The following is a 16,920-nucleotide window of genomic DNA, read 5'->3' as shown; positions in this document are numbered from 1 at the left end:
TTATAGGCTTTCCTCACTTTCTCTTTCTTTTTCACACTTACACTACATTCCTTTGTTTCACTCCATTCCCCTTATCTGCTTCTTATCCCATTCCTTTTTCTCTTCTCCCTCATCTTTAAGAACTTCTCAGATGGGGTGTCAATGGGGACAGTAGAAAAAAAACATGCTCATCTGAGTTAAATGCCAAATGGGAAAAGAGTCAGGAATTTCTGTTTGTTTGTTCTGTAAGTTCAAAATCTCCAAATATTTTAGGGGATTGTGGCTACAGAAACCTAGTCAGATCAGCTGTGCTACACAGAAGTTGTTCCAAGTTTGTTGATGCTGTCTTCCAAAGTCTGTCTTTAGTTTGAGGTCGGTTTAGGGTAGCACTTGAAGGTCGTCTGGCATTAACTTGAGATGCCACTAATTGGGTCTAAATAGGAGGCCCGACAGGCTGAGTAGTTAAGAGTTGGGTAGGCAGCAGTCCCCAGAGTGATTTTTCATCAACTTGTGAAAACCCAGTCTTCTTCGTACAAATGAAAGAAGAATCAGTTGGAAACAATCTGTTAGATTTTCCTAGCATGCACGAGGATTTCAGTGGGGGTTGCTAGCAAATGGTACACAATTCTTGGTTTCAAAACCTGTACCCTAAGATGGCCTGTGACATGATTTTACTGACTAAAAGACAAGTTGGGTGTCTTTGGGTGTATGAATTACAATAGGACATTTGACTGATTGACCCAGGACTTGTATACTGCTAACATAAATAACATCCTCTCATTTTAACCCACCTGCCTCTACCCCCAGAAGTAGTTTTTGCATCCACAGAAGAGCAGGAGAATTTGGGAGGTGGAGGGGAAGGCAGGAGAAGTTTTCTGGGATTTGAGCCAAAGCAGAATAAAGGAATTGAGGAAGATGGAATGGTGGTATAGCTTCTGTTCTCTGTCTAGCTTCTAGAACTAGACTTGAGCATATGTAATAGAGTGGATGTGATGCTTATCCTCTGACACCTTTGGACTGAGGAAGAAAAAGCCAATGGGCAAAGGAGGTATGTTTTGGATAAACTGAGTGACAAAGCACACCAAATTATAGAGAGACTGCTTCCTTTGTGGAGCTGCCATTGCTGTTTTGCCTTCAGAATTGTCAGCTTTGGGAGCACTAGAGAAGCACCCTTGGCATGGGCCTTGATGTTTCTCTCATGAGGGGCTACAATGGCACTCCTTCCAGTGGCCCTCTGAACTGTAGACACTGTGGGAACGTGTGGCAGATCTAAGACAAACACATATGAAGTCTCTACCCTTTGTATTGGTGCTCTCAATTAATTGTGGGAGATGTTGAGGGGAAACTGAAATCCTGCAAGCAAGCATAGGGACATAGTAATTTAGAAATTTCTGATGAAATCAGAAATGCCCTCTACATGACTCTGGCGGGGGGTGGGGGGCATGTGTGTGTACACGTGTGTGTATCTGTGTGTGTGAATGTTGAAGGCAGTCAAGATTTAATATCTAGTACAATTATATACAGTGAGAGGCATCTTTATTATATCAGTAGATCTTTTTCCTGGACTTTTCTTTCCTATAATTATTCTATAACAATTCTTAAAATATTTTTCTTAATCTGATGATTAAAAACTGATGGAGACTAATATCATATGCTTTCACTCATATATGGAATTTAAGAAACAAAGCAGATGACCATAGGGGAAGAGAAGGAAAAATAAGATAAAAACAGAGAGGGAGATAACCCATAAGAGACTTTTAAATACAGAGAACAAACTGAGGATTGCTAGAGGAGAAGTGGGTGAGGGATGGGCTAAATGGGTGAAGGGCATTAAGGAGGGCACTTGCTGGGATGATCACTGGGTGTTATATGTAAGTGATGAATCACTGGGTTCTACTTCTGACACCAATATTATACTATATGTTAACTAACTTTAATTTTAAAAATAAATTTAAGAAAACTGGTGGAGACTAGAACTAACTACGACATTGTTTACTATAAAGAACATTTTCTCACCAAAATTAATCTAGGGAAAAATATTCTAGGCCCAAAGATATTTCCATGTTTTTTCCCCTAAAGCTTGTAATTAATGTACTCTCATTTTTCTTTAGTTTACTTTTTTTTCTGGTAAAATGAAAGTATATGAAGTATAGGACATTTGCAGTTATGGAAATTTAGAAAGAAGGGAAAATATCACAAATCATATACTGCCGTATGCCTGTTTTGGAAATCACAACTTGTACTTGCAGGATCAGAGAAATGGATTCCAATCCATTTGTAGATGAGGATCAAAGTTGCCCCTCAGCTTATTTATAGCAGAAAAAAAATTGAAGCAGGATTCCAGTCTGCTTTTAACTACATTTTAATAGTGGCCTTCTGGAGACAATGCCCTAGAGAGCACCAACCCTTGGGGATTTCATACCATGTAATAGGGAGAACAACACAGGAGGCTATTGGAGAGCCATTGTAGGCTCACAGGGTCCCCTCTGTGATTTGGGCCTGGATGGGGACTTTAGCTTAATGGGGTTTGGCAAAGAAAACACAAGTGGAGGCGAGAAAGGAAAGAATCAAAGAGGTCCTGTTAAGGAACCCCAAAGCATCTATTTCTGCCCCTATTTCTCATGGACAAAATATCACAAAAATTAGTTTACTGCAATCTAAATGCAATACCTTTCCCAGAAACAGTTACAACTGTTAACTTACTTATTTACTTATTTATTTTTTAATAGTTGCAACTTTAAAGAGGAACTGAAGATTTAAGTCAAGGGAATTAATACCTAATTGTGTAGTTTCTAGTATCATTAAATAAGATGGAGAAGCATTGACTAAGGGACTATGGCATTACATTACACTGAGAAGATAACTATCTGAGAAGTCCATGGCAGTCTTAGGCATTCCAAACCCTAAATGAGTCTTACTGAAGCAAGTTCAGAGCATTCCCATGGATTTTCTTTCAGACACCAGGAATGAGCACAAGAATGACTTAACTATACTGAGATATTCATTCATTCATTCATTCATTCATTCATTCATTCAGTACACATTCATAAGCCCACACTGTGTATAAGATTCAATCTTAGACTTTGGAGGAAATTAAAGATGCTTAAATTTTATTCCTGGTCTTAAGGAATCTTCATTCTAGTAAAGGACATAAAACATATACAGAAATAATTTTAACAAAAAGTAAAACGTGGTGTTGTGAGAGAGATTCTTTTTAAAGAAACTGGAAGGTGCTAGAGAATATTATTTAGAAGGAAAAATGTCAGTAGAAAGGGGATGATTAGAGTCAATTGAAAGGGATTTTCAAATAAGATTAAAGTCTTATTTTATTTTATTTTATTTTATTTTATTTTAGAGAGAGTATGCAAGTAGAGGAGAGGGGCAAGAGAGAGAGTGAGAGTGAGAGTGAGAGAGAGAGAGAGAGAGAGAGAGAGAATGAATATCCTAAGCAGGCCCCATGCTCAGCTCAGAGCCAGATCCCACGACCCTGGGATCATGACATGAGCCAAAATCAAGAATTGGTTGCTCAACTGACTGAGCCAACCAGGTGCCCAAAGAAAGATCTTTTGAGATAATGATGCTTCTGGGATCAACTTGGCAGAGTAGTTGGAAAAGAAATATAAAGGAAGAAAGACTCTGTGTGTGTGTGTGTGTGTGTGTGAGAGAGAGAGAGAGAGAGACACACACACACACACACACACACACACACACAGAGAGAGAGAGAGAGAGAGAGAGAGAGAGAGAGAGAAAATGTGTAGGAGATTTTGAGTAGGCTTGGTCTACATTAGGACAGAAAGCTGTTTCTTGAGAGTGAATATGACAGCAGGACTTGACAGAAATGTTTAGAGTAAGTGTCTAGAGACCTGTATCAATACATCCATAAAAGAGAGAGCCTTGGGGCACCTGGGTAGCTCAGGTGCTTAAGTGTCTGACTTCGGTTCAGGTCATGATCTCGCAATTCATGAGTTCAAGCCCCACACCGGGCTCTGTGCTGACAGCTCAGAGCCTGGATCCTGCTTTGGATTCTGTATCTCCCTCCCCTCTCTCTCTGTTCCTCTCCCACTCATACTCTGTCTCATTGTCTCTCTCTGTCAAAAATAAATAAGGAATAAAAGAATTTTTTTTTTTTTTTAAAGAGAGAGCCTTGTCAATTAACAGTGAGGGCCCAAGTAGGATCAGGTTGTGTGGTTTCATTGTGGATCCATGCAGCCCAGGTTTGTGATTTTATTCTAAGGTTGAAAGCAAGCACAGAAAGAATGAATGGAGACTTTAACCTAATAAGGTTTGACAAAGAAGGCACAGTTGGAGGAAAGAAAGAAAAGAATCAAGAATGTCAATAGGAACATCAGGTTCCAGGGGTTTGGTTAGAGAAGGGGAAGGCAATGTGGAGCTAAAGGGATTGGAGGATCTGAAAGGGCCCAGTACAGGTACCTCTCCCTGACACACTCATCTAATCCCTACCTAGAGATCTCCACTCTGGCCTGGTAGGAGAGTAGGTGGGTGAGTGTGGTGATAAGGCTCCAAAGGGCAGAATATTAATAATGCAGTGGCTGACTTTGGATGCAGCTAGACTTCTTACAATTCATGGGAAAAAAATTCTTTTCCATTTAAATTATTAAAAATGTAAACAAGGTAAAACAAAAACATACATCTATATAAGTCATATTACTAAAAAATACAGAAAAGATTATTAAATAAATAGAAACACTTAAGAACAGTTAGGCACTTTACAAGTTCTTAGCTGTCAATTATTATTTAATCTTACCCTGTTTGTCTGCACTTGTATAGATTTCTCTTCACCTTGATTCTTTATACTTAGAATTGAAAACCATGCCAGAATTGAAAAGCATATGCCAGGAGTCAGTATATCTTTGGACTTTTATTTTGCTGTAGGCTTTAACTTCCCTGAAATGGGGATTTTTTTAAACTCTTGATTGGTTTTCTTTTTTTGTGTTCTAAAATGAGGAAGAAACTGTTTTTCTCCATTGCCACTTCTGAAAGAGTACAGTGAAGTCACTAAGTAAAACCCTGGCTTTCTTTCCAGTTAAGATTTTCTAGTTACTCTTTTCTTCTTGGAGAGGATATATACTTCTGTTCCCACCTCCCAGTCAACATCCTGTATGGGTTATCTCCTTTGGGACAGCTACAGCTCCACACTGACGGATGAATTCTAATAGGGAATTTTGGTTGTAAAGTTAGACTTACCAAAACGTGCCATTTAACAGGAGAAGCCACCAAGCTTTTAAGGCATAGCGTAAGTTCCAGGTCATTTGTAGTGGATGAATCAGTTCCACAGCCATAGGTCATTTAGGAATCAGAGGTTCTGGGGCCCCCAACGACAGAACTTCTGGAGTGTTGTCCTTGGCCCTAGCTCCTTCCAGCTGATTTAACAGTGGTGTGCACCCGTTGCCCATCTCCTGCTTAACTGCTCTGCCATACTGAGCCTCCTCTGTCATACCCCCAGTTCTCAGATTGATTGATTATGTGGGCAATGTTTAAAGGAAAAGAGACTCTAAAACAAATTCACTTAAAACAGTCACTAAAAAGGATAAGGATCACAACTGAAATAATGAGTTTTCCCTAGGAACTAGCAGACAGCCATAATCTTGGACCCTGGTTTCCTCACTGTCTCTGTTAACATAGGCTAGGAGCCAGGCTTCCAGGAAGTCCCAATCCTATCGGTAGTTCATTCCTTTTTCTTCCTAGTGTCACCTTTGGAAGGAGAACAAGGGAGGGACTGATTGTGTCAGCTTTGTAGAGTGAAATCACTCCAAGGGGAGAGAAGCAAAGAAGGACTTAGTTCCCTCCACCTTGCTTTCCTCTTTTGGTCTTAGAGCAGGAGTCACCTCACTGTGAGGTTCCTTCCCAGGGGGACAGGATTGGTATTGTCATGAAGCTCCTCCACAAAGTGGCTGGGCTTCTCCCAGGCTCTGACGGTGGATGTGCTGGAGTTGAGGCTGGGTGGGCACCAAGGGTTTAGAGTTGGGTTTCAGGTCAGCTTTAGGACAGGAAATGTATAAACTAGCAATGGCAGGAGTCTGTGGTGTGCCTAGAGCAGTGTGTCAAACCTATCTGCACTTTTGAATCAACTCAGGTGGTCGGAAAATTCAAATGGCTGGGCCTGCCCTACACTAATTGAGTTAATATCCTGGGAGTAGGGTCTGGGCACTAGTATTTTTTGAACAGCTACCCAGGTGATTCTAATGCACAGGCATGGTTGAGACACACTGGCATAGAACTTGGTCTTTTTCCAAGGTCTAGCTCTTATTTCTGAGCCTGCATCCTGCTGACCCATCTCTCCCAAGATGCCTCAGAGGAAGCAGAAGTTAATCTTTACTTGAGATGTAGCCACTAAAGTGCTCTTGATACTCTTTCCCTTTGTTTCATGCAAGTCTTAGTCCATCAATTATTGAAGGGTCATTGATTAATCACCCAATTTTCACAAATTCCTATATTGTTTATTTGGAGGCAGGAAATGTCATGGCTAAAAGCACAGTCTTTGAAATCAGCCTGCCAGGTTTCAAGTCCAACTCCACCACTTACCAGCTTTGTGATCCTGGGTAACTTAGTTAACTCTCAGTGCTTAAGTAACCATAAGATTGAGAAATAATAGTATCTTCCTTCAGTTCCTGTGTGTGTGTGTGTGTGTGTGTGTGTGTGTGTGTGTGTATTTAATGTTACTGTACCTAAAGTGCTTAGAATATTATCTGACATAGTGATTACTCAGTAAATGTTAGGGTATTTTTTTTCCCTTTTAATCATTTTACTACCAAATCTCATTAATTAGAAGCAGGAGCCCACATTTAATAACTACTTGTCTTTTCAGGGAAGCATTACAACTAAAACATCTTTATGGCTTACATCTGCTGAGGAGCACAATTTTTTTCCTCTCAATTATGCACAGCAAACAATACACCTTAAATATATCCATTTTTGTAACCTAAATCCAAACACATCCAATATGATTTTGATTTCGTAGGAAAAGTATATGCCACTGAATCTAAACTTAAAGTATTTCCAGTGTAATTCCCCTTAGCCCAGTGCTTGTCAACTTTTTTTTTTTCATTTTTATTGTCTTTATCCACGGAACATATACATTTTTTTCCTAATTGCTCCCCACATGAAATTTTAATACCAAAGATATGTTATACATATATCTATTAATGTATATAAATACACTATATACATAATAAGTAAGATGTTTTGCCTCTGTTCAGAGCAATGTCACCCCCATTGAGAAAGCACACCTTAGCCAAATCCCCCCAAAATGTTTGTGCCATTGTAATGCCACTCAACCCAAGGAGAAATGTGAAAGAGGGTAAATTCGAAAGGAGAGAAATATATGACCATATAAACACATTGATTGGAACACCCCTAGTGCTGTGGAAGGGATCCGTTTAAGTAAGGAGTGAAGATTTACCCTGCCTTTCCTTCACATTAAATACACCTCTTCCAACATGGTGTGACTTTTGTGGTATGGCTAATAAGAAAGTCACAGGGAAAAATGAGAACATCTTCTCCCTTCATCAAACCAGGCAAACGTCCTAATGTCCTTCTTATCCCTTATAAACAAGATAATATACTCATTCCAGGTCTAAAAAGGCAAAGAAACAGACTAACAAAACCCCAGAAAAGATTGTGAGAAATCTACAGATAAACTAATCCCTCCTATTATTTCAAAATCGAGTAACTTCTCAGGCATAGTAACAATTGATTTCATAATATGGCCATGCATTTTTTTAGATAAAGTTTTCTTGTAAAGTGTTCACTGATTTTATAGTGATAACTGAAAACATTTAAAAGAACTGAAATATTTATATAGCTATCAATATGTTACTCTTGGTTTTGAAAAACAAACTTAAATTTATTTTAAAAATGTTTGAGTTTTGACAAGTAATAAGAAAGTATTCAAACTATAACCACTATGTGTAAATATTGAGCATTTGGTACTGTGGTACACAAATAGAATTTACTGATTTTCACATTTCTTCATGCTTTGAAGGAAAAGTGAATTGAAGGATGTACATATTGATATTACGATGATTATAGAATGTATCAATAGGATTTCATATAGTTAGTTATTTAATCTCCATTGAGTTATGAAATGCTGCTTGATGTGGCTGTTTGCTAACTGTGGGTCCTGAGAATATTGACTGTGTTATAAAGGATCATTCAACATGTTTTTACTAACTTAAAATAGAAAGACAGGTTTTACTTTTTTCCCATGTAGGAGAGAGTGGAACATTTTAAAATTGAGAAACTTAAAAAGAATTCCAAGATAAAAGAAAGTGAGACTTGAAATTTCTAAGTAGTTCTGGGTCTTTTAGTCACAGTCCCCAAGTCATTTCTCATAAGGTGCTTTTATCTTTGGTAAATATGCCCCTGCTTATATAAGAGAAAAAAATCTTATTCACAGTATTTAGGAGTACAAGGGCTTAATCTGGAGAACTGACAACAATTATCAAATAACGTTTAATACAGACTATGCCCATGATAAACAGTGTCATGTCCCGTTGTCACTTAAACGTGAAAGTAGTCCCTTGGAGTAACTTTAACTTTCCTGAACCACAATACCCTCTTCTGTGAAGTGTTATAATAAAATATTTGTCAAAAAGTTACGTGGATTAAATGAGATAACTATTACAACTCTTTAGGACTCCCCCTTTCCTTTGCAAGTATGAAGAATCCTTGCCATTATTGTTGGTGTTTTGAGCTGGAGTATCAGGAAAAATACAGAACCTCTTGCCCAAGCTCTCCTGATTACTGTGTGGTGGTCTGCTTGTATGTTATCACCCACATTTTTTAAATATGGGGATTCTCAGGACTTGCTTTGACTATACTATACATAATTATCTATTGATTGTATGGTGATTGTACTCTGTTGACATTTCCTGTTTACTTGTCTGTACCCACTATTAAACTATAAGCTAGAAAAGCAGCTGATCTCATGCATTTGTCTTTCTACCCCAATGTCCATGTGACTTAGCACCCAGTATGTACTCAATTATGTGTTGAACGAATACAAGAATGGATGGCCATGATATCATGATAGAGAATTATATATTTTGATTTCCTTAGGTAGAATGTTTTTCCCATGTGGTTTTAAAACCTGCCTCAATTATGACCTGAGACCTCCATGACTCATTTGGCCTCCCAACTAAAAACACCAGGAGTACTAATTACTGTAAAAGGCAATGTCTTCAGAAAGAAAAGTTGTCTACCTACAGTAACTAAACAGAAACCACCTACCATCAAATTTTATGTTGGCCGGTGAACCACCAAAGAGCAGGAATTTTCCATTCCCATCTAAGAAGAATGTGATTTAACAAATGGCCTAAATCACTTTAGAAGGTGTTCTGATTGGAATAAAGAAAGCAATGTACCAAATATTCATTAAAGCTTTCTTGGGCCTACAACATGGACTACAATGTGCTAGGCTCCCTGTAGGTTACAAGAGAAATGGAAGCCTCCAGCCCCTGCCCTCAAAGAACTTTCTACCATGTTAAGAAGATAAGTCCACACTAGAGAAGGGAGGATTGATTCAAGAGTGTCTCAGGGGACAATGGGTACATATTATTGACTCTTGGCTTGTTTGGCGGGGAGGAGGGGGCTTCTTCTGGAGGAAAATAATAATTCTGTGTTGATTTTTCATTTGTACGCCTGTCCTAGAATTAACAATTACTTAATTCTTAATTTGATTTGTATGAATGGAACATAGAAAGGTTGGGGTGATTTCGGAAGAAAGAGCCTAGTAAATTTTTATACTTCACTCTGTACAGATTTTTGTTTCTTCTGCATAGTACTGTAGCTGAGAAGAACCTTTGGCCCAGGGTCCTTCCTGATCCTCTTTGGATGTAGTAGTTCATAAACATAAATGCTGACTTCAGGAAGCCAATGAAAGACTTCATTCTGGCAGAACTTGAGGTGGAGGAAAAGGGAACTGGGTGCTCTCATGCTCTGCAGTCCTTTCTTTCCCTTATGATGTTATCTCTGCCTTGTCTACCCTGTAAGGTAGGTGGGAAGCAAGAGAAGGCAATATGGCCAGACTAAAACAGGTTGGTAAAGTAGACTGGCAGCTACTGAATGGGAATGCCACTGAAGGGTTAAAAGCTCAAAACATGGTAGATTCTAGAAGCAGTGAGACAGTGCTGGGGAAAACATGCATAGGTAGAGATAGAGCAATGAGTGGTTCAAAATCAAGGCTAGGTTAAAAAGGTGTTGCCAGTAAAATATCCTATAGCATTTGGAATGGAACTAGGCTTAAGCATTTTCCTTGAGCTGGTCACTCTTTCATAAAGAAAATGTTTAGGTGAAGCAGTGGCTGGGGGCCTCATGCATGGTCTGGCCTGGCCAAGCCTTAAAGGGAGCCAGCCCTACTGGGATGTGTATTGCCTCTATATCAATTAGGACTGCTTTCTTTCTCTTGTGTCATTTCATGGTTATAAGATAGACACTGGCATTCGGGATATCACATCACAGTTCACTCAAGACAGCAGAAGAGGGGCAAGGAGAAAGGGGTTAGTGTCAACAGATTTTCTCTAATGTCTTTTTGCCAGAGCGGTATCACTTGGTAATGCCTGGGGATTCTAGCAAGGAAGACAGGAAATAAACTATTTAGCTTCTGCATTCTCTCAAATAGAGTCGGTAGAGAGCTGGATTCAGGTGTAGGGAAACCAACATACAGTGTCTTTTACTGGTTCTGAAACATTCCATACTACTTTCTCCCTTCTACTCCATCCCTTATGGCAATGTTTTTTAAAAAGTAGAGAATGCTCAAGTATGTTTCCAGTGGAAATAGCCATCAAACTCATTTAAGTCCTCAGCTAGCGTTCACCTAGTCTGCTCAAATGCCCAGGAAACCTGTTTCAGTTGTTTGATAGTTTTTCATTCTTATCGTAGATGTGTTTCTTCTCACCCCACCTCTCATTTCAACTGCAGCCATGGTGGACATTTCTATGCACGTGACTGAAAATCTTCCACTTCAGACATACACTGTAACCTCTCCATTTTCCTGCCCCAGGGCTCTCAGCAAACCTTAAAGAATTCATTGGCCCATACATGTAAGCACCGAGAAGTGAAGGAAAGTGTATTTTCCTGGAGATAACCCTCCTCTAGGGGTAGACAGGAATCAGTAGGCAAATATCCCAATCTTCAGCACTTGAACAATCTTGAGGGGCATTCCACATGTTTCTTTGAGGGTCTCAGCTAGTTGAACACAATGGAAACTAGCCCAACAAAGCTCTCTTACCTGTTTGTTTTCTTCTTCTGCCTAACTCTCCCTTTTCCATCACTCCTGCTTCTTGGGATCAGCACATGGATATGTGATGAGGCCTGCACCTACATCCTTGTTTTAGGCCCTGCTTTGGGGGGAACCCAAACTAAACCTCCTCATTGGAATTCCTTGATAATTTTTGTTTCTTGTAATTTCCACACTATCCTTCTTTTTGCATCCTCCCTTTTGAGGAGAAACTAGGCTGGATTTCTTTACAGAAACTAAAACTCTAGGTATATGAACAATAATTCATTATACAAATGTAAACACATATGTTTTTCTGTTGGGAGAAACAAATGTATCAGAGAGTATTCTTCTCTCAGAATCCCTTATTGGGCCAAGGTATTAACTGATTATTGTAAATGGTATATGTGTCTAAGAGGATCAGCAACAATACAGAAGCATTTACAAAGTAGTCACTGTGCCAGGTATCAAGTGCAGCAGTATGAGCCAAGGATCCACAATCAAGCAGACATAATTTCTGCTCTCAAATCACTCATGAGGTGGAGGTGGAGTGTGAGAAAGGTCAGGTAAACAATACTTGCGGTATGTGCTTTATAAGGATCCACAAATCTTGGTGACTGATATAATGGAGGAAGGGAACAAAAAAGATACAGGGATATTGGATGATTCCAAGCTTTCTAACCTGGGTGACTGGGTAGATGAAACATAATTAGCCAAGACAGAAAATTCAAGGACAGTAACAGATTTAAAAGAGAGATGACAGGCTGAATTTTAAATATCTGAAAATTATTCAGGTGGAGATACCTAGACAGAAATATAGGTCTAGAGATAAGGAAAGACATCTGGATTGGACTGCAGATTTGCAAATCATTGATGTATAAAGCTAATGCTATGGAAATAAATCAGATCAACAGGAAAAAGAAAAGACAGTGGAAGATTAATCCCAAGAAGCAGCAGGACTAATAAAAGGATTAAGAAATAGGAACCAGCAATGAGATTGAGAAGGATTGGCTACATAGGTAGGAGAAGAATCAGATGGAAGTGTTTCTCGATTCTTGAAACCGAGGGAAGAGCAGTGCAATTTATAGCGCTTGATGCTGTGCTGTGGAGAGCTTAGGTAGGGTGGATAAAGACAAGGGCCTTCAACATCAGTGACCTCAGATGTCAATTTCAGTAGAAGGATGGACAAAGGCTATCTGGTACATTATTTTACTCATGCAGCCTGTGTCTCCTTAGTAGTCATAAAAGTAGGGCATTAACATTGCCTTCTAAAGCCTCTACTTCTAATCCCAGAGTCTTCTGACAACCAGAAGCAGGTTTGTGCACTTTCCTTTTTTTCTTCTCCCTTCTCTTCCCCAAACATATTGAGATTTATCTTCCTCCTATGTGAAGTATCATTCTCTCCTCCCCCACATTTCTGTTTGCCATATAGAAGCTGCTGTTGTTTCTTGGCTTATTTGCACACCAAGTTCTGGTAGAAAGAAATCTTATATGGACAGAAACTCTCTGAGCTGGTAGCTTCTAATTTGTCTTAACTTGGCAAAAGAAAAACACCCCCACCGGACCATCATTCCACCAACAAAGCCATGTGGCACATGCCAGATGATTGGGTTAAAAACAATTTGGCTGAAAAGACAAATTGGTAGAAATCCAAAACTGGCTGCAAAACCATATTTCCAGTCTCCTGTTTTGCATCTTTTCTAGCATTGATGCTTATTTTACTTTATAACGTCGAGTCATGTAAAGAGATTAGTCCTGCATCTTTGGGAGGCATTGCTAAATGCAGAAATTTTTTTTTAAAAAACAACCCTGAAATGTGTTTTTCAAAATGGTTATTGGAATCACCTAAGATCAGAAGTAAATTGTGATGTGTAACATGATACAGGCTGCAGCAAGCTGTTTAGCCCTAAGGCAGTAAATGCTGACAGGGCTTGGGAAGCTGTCTTATGTGCTGTGAACTGGTTATGTGAGTGTAGAGCACCATGTGGAAGCTGATTTGGGGATTTGGTAAGATGATTACATATTTGGTTCTACTTATATTGAATTTGAGATAAGTCTGAATAGAATCTAGAGAAAGCTCTGAATGGAAAAATCAACTAGGAATATGTAAATGGGAAATGGAAAGCTGAAGAGCAATTGAGACTGGAGGAGATTTGAGAGACAAAATCCATGCAAAGTGAGACTAGGTAAGATTACCAGTGTAGAATATACAGTGAGATAAAAGAAGGTTTGATGAGACTGCTAGCTATGTACCTAACATCCACTCCTCTCTCTTCCTTGGTAAGAGAAGGCAAACTTTTAGCTGAGCGCGCATCAGCTCCTGAAATAAAAGACTACATTTCTTAGCTAACCATTGAGCTGTTGGTCACATGGTTAAGTTCCAGCCAATTATTTGTTAGTCATAAGTGTTGTATGGGACTTTAAGAACAGAGCACATCCTCTTTCCCCATTTCTCCTTCCTGTTGCTCAGAATGCAAAGGTCATGGCTGACACTAGAAATCATGTTGGTCATGAGATGGCCTTGGGAAAGTTCGTTGTTGTGGACCAAACAGTAGAAACATCGGAATTCCTGTTGACTTCCTGAGGCTGTTACATACCAGATCTGGATATTCTGTAACTAGGTTTTCTCTTATTGGAGAAAATAAATCCTTGTTTGTTTAAACCACTATAGGTGGGTCTTTGTTACTTTCAACTGAACATAATGTAACTAATGCAAACATGATCTAACTAATGTAAATGTAACTAATCTAACTAACTAATGCAAACATAGAACAAAATCTAACTTATGTAAAAAAATAAAAGAAGTGCTAAAGAAAAAGACAAAGCAGGAAAAATCAGAAAAGTAAGAGGAAGATTAGCACCGGGTGTATCATGAAACCAAGGAGGAAGGAAGATGGAAGGGGATCAAGTATTAAATGCTGAAGAATAAATGATTATATTTCTTTGTAAGTACCTTAAACTTATGAGGAAAGCAAATCTATTTATTAATGATAATGGAGTATACATCATTTATTTAGGATTTCAAAAAACCCAGAGCTTATAATTTTCTATTTTAAAAGACTTTATGATACATCTCTTAATTCTCTTTCAACTGAGGCTAATCTGAGCCACAAAACTTCATTAATTGTATTTCATGTTTAAGTTTGACAATAATGATACTATAAAATGGATAGTAGCAAAGAGACAGCAAAAAAACTCTGTGTGCAAAATGAAATTTAAAAGTCTCTAAAGAAGTTGGGATGCATGGGTGACTTAGTTGGTTGAGTGTCTGACTTGATTTTGGCTCAGGTTATGATCCAGGGTCATGGGATCAAGCCACACATCAAGCTCCTCGCTGAGCATGGAGCCTGCTTGGGATTCTCCCTCTCTCTCTCTCTCTGCCCATCTCCCTCACTTGCACTCTCTCTCTAAAATAAAAAAAAAACACCTAAGAAAATTTTTAATAAAAAATAAAACTCTCTAAAGAAGTTAATGGTAGTGATTTCTAATGGATTCTGAATTATACAATAGTACTGGATTTTTTCGTTTCATTTTCAGTGTCTTTATTCTGAGACAGGAAATTTATATCCATCTTAATGACAATGTTCCTCATTATTGATGTGCTCTTATTTGTCTCAAAATATATAATGTTGCTGTATATTGGTTTGTATTAATAATACTACCATTACAGATTTATTTAGCAGGCAGAACAGCATTATTCTTCTCCTATCCCTTCTCCCAAATACTGTATCAGCTCTGTATCTCCAAAATCTGGATAATATGTAAGACAGATTCTAATCTTTTCCAGTCATTCTGGAGTATTAGAACAATTCCTATTTTCAGCTAATAGAGACAACTTAATCTAGCATCAAAATGTAAATCTTTCATCCAATTAAAGCTTCTCCTACCCTCCATCGTAGAATGGGCTCATGGCTTTAAACCAGTCATTGGGAAAAAGAGGGAGTGGGATACTCTGCTCTTTCACTGTCTTTTCTCTCTCCCCCCGCAAGCACACAATTCTTCTATCCTTGGCTCCTTTAGAACCAGGGGCAGAATAGACACAAGAAGTAAAGTGTGATGCTTTAACTAGTTGGTGCTGTTGACCTTACTGTCTCACACTGGGGATTCAAATGCTGACTTTCATGGCACACATTGGTGAATTCCCAGAGATCTCCACTTGCCCTGGTTCTTGACTTAGGTGATTTCTTCTCCAAATGATCTCTTGCAATACCCCATCAGCTTTTATCCCTAGTGATAACCCACCATGGCCTTGTTCTGCCAGGATTCCCTTACCCCAGTGGACAGCCTTTGGGGTTGAAGCCCTTTAGGAGTGGCTCCCATGTGGCCACTCTACCACCCGTTCTCCCAGAACTGGCCCGGGGAACATTTGGTGTCTTTGTTCTGCCCAGTCCTACTGCTGTCCTCTCCCCTTACCTTGCCTTCTTGGGCTACTCTGGTTTCTTATTCACATGTGCCCTGAAGCCCATGGGAGCACACATGAGTTTGACCCCAAAGCTTATCTGTGAACATTCTGCTGGTGGAAGCATGTGGCAAATGATGAACCAAGAGATGCGAGGTCAGCCCCTGTTCTGGCAGATAACCCTAGTCTCCAGGAGTACTTCTCTTGAGACTCCCAAATGAACTTAGGGGACATGTAACTTGTATCTTTCCTCACATGGAGGGTAGGGGAAATGCCTTCTCTACTATGAATTCTATGCAAATATTTCTTTTCCCAGGAATTGTTAGTTTGATTTTACACAGTGTGTTGGGGGTGAAGGTCACAGGACTAGGTCGGATAGTTCTCAGCAAGTCATGCTGGGATATATCCAGTGATTATAGAATGTAGAGGAATTACCCATTATCTTCAGCTTTGTATTTTAGCTGAAATTTCAAGGCAACAGAAAACATTCTATTCTTGTGTTTGAAGGTGTGCAGTAATTTTTATAGGTTACATATAAAAGGAAGAGGTTGAATTAGTTCATCTTTCTAAAGTCTCTTCTGTCAGTAAAATATGCTGGGACTTACCTGAATTCCTTTATTTGGGGGTCTAGCTTCTTGAGAAAGTTTTTAAAAATCAAGAAATAACCCTTAAAAGGCCTCAGAACAAGTAAAAATTGTATTTAAAAACACACATACAGTGTGAGTACTTTATTTAGTAGGAGATTCCCTTGGGTCATTCCTCAGTGCCTAATTACTCTGGCTCTGTCATATACTACTCAGATTAAGTCATTAAAGTTATTGTTCTTTTGTCGCAAATAACTTAAAGTGCTTATCAATTGGGATGCTATTAGTTATAAGCAACCAAAAATCTAACTCGAATAGATTTTTAAAATAAAGAAAATGTACTGTCCATGTAAGTGACATGTCTAGAGGCTTCAGGCAAAGTTTGGCCCAGGTTCTCACAAAGGACCTAGTTTCTTTTCTTTTTCCTTGCATGGTTTTGACTTTATCTTAAATATGACTTTCCTTACTGTTGTAAGGAGTCTTATCAAAAGCACCTGACACTTAAATATCTCCTCATTTATGTCCACTGGGCATCTTTTTTGCTAACTCCTAAGAATGAGAGAGGAAACTGTTTTCTTAAAAGCTCCCAGAAAATTCTCTTAATAGCTCAATCAGAACTGATGAGATCATGTTCTACACTTCTTCATCAATAACTCTATACAGGAAAATAGGGTGCTCTAATTAATTTCATTCTGAGTCTACTCTGAAACCAAAGTTTAGGA

General features: G+C 38.9%; 1 long non-coding RNA gene across 1 annotated transcript in view; it reads left to right on the top strand.

The window, feature by feature from the left end:
* The first annotated feature begins 964 nt into the window (after positions 1-964).
* LOC128776549 (uncharacterized) overlaps positions 965-16,920 on the top strand; it is a 111,342-nt gene continuing 95,386 nt past the window's right edge. Inside the window, exon 1 of the long non-coding RNA XR_008421698.1 lies at positions 965-1,027. This is a non-coding gene — a long non-coding RNA (uncharacterized LOC128776549). The remainder of the gene's footprint in view (positions 1,028-16,920) is intronic.

This window comes from Panthera pardus, unplaced genomic scaffold, assembly GCF_024362965.1.
Source record: "Panthera pardus isolate Hobbes unplaced genomic scaffold, ASM2436296v1 HiC_scaffold_13, whole genome shotgun sequence".
NCBI classification, from domain to species: Eukaryota; Metazoa; Chordata; class Mammalia; order Carnivora; family Felidae; genus Panthera; species Panthera pardus.
This window is presented reverse-complemented; position numbering and strand designations above follow the sequence as displayed.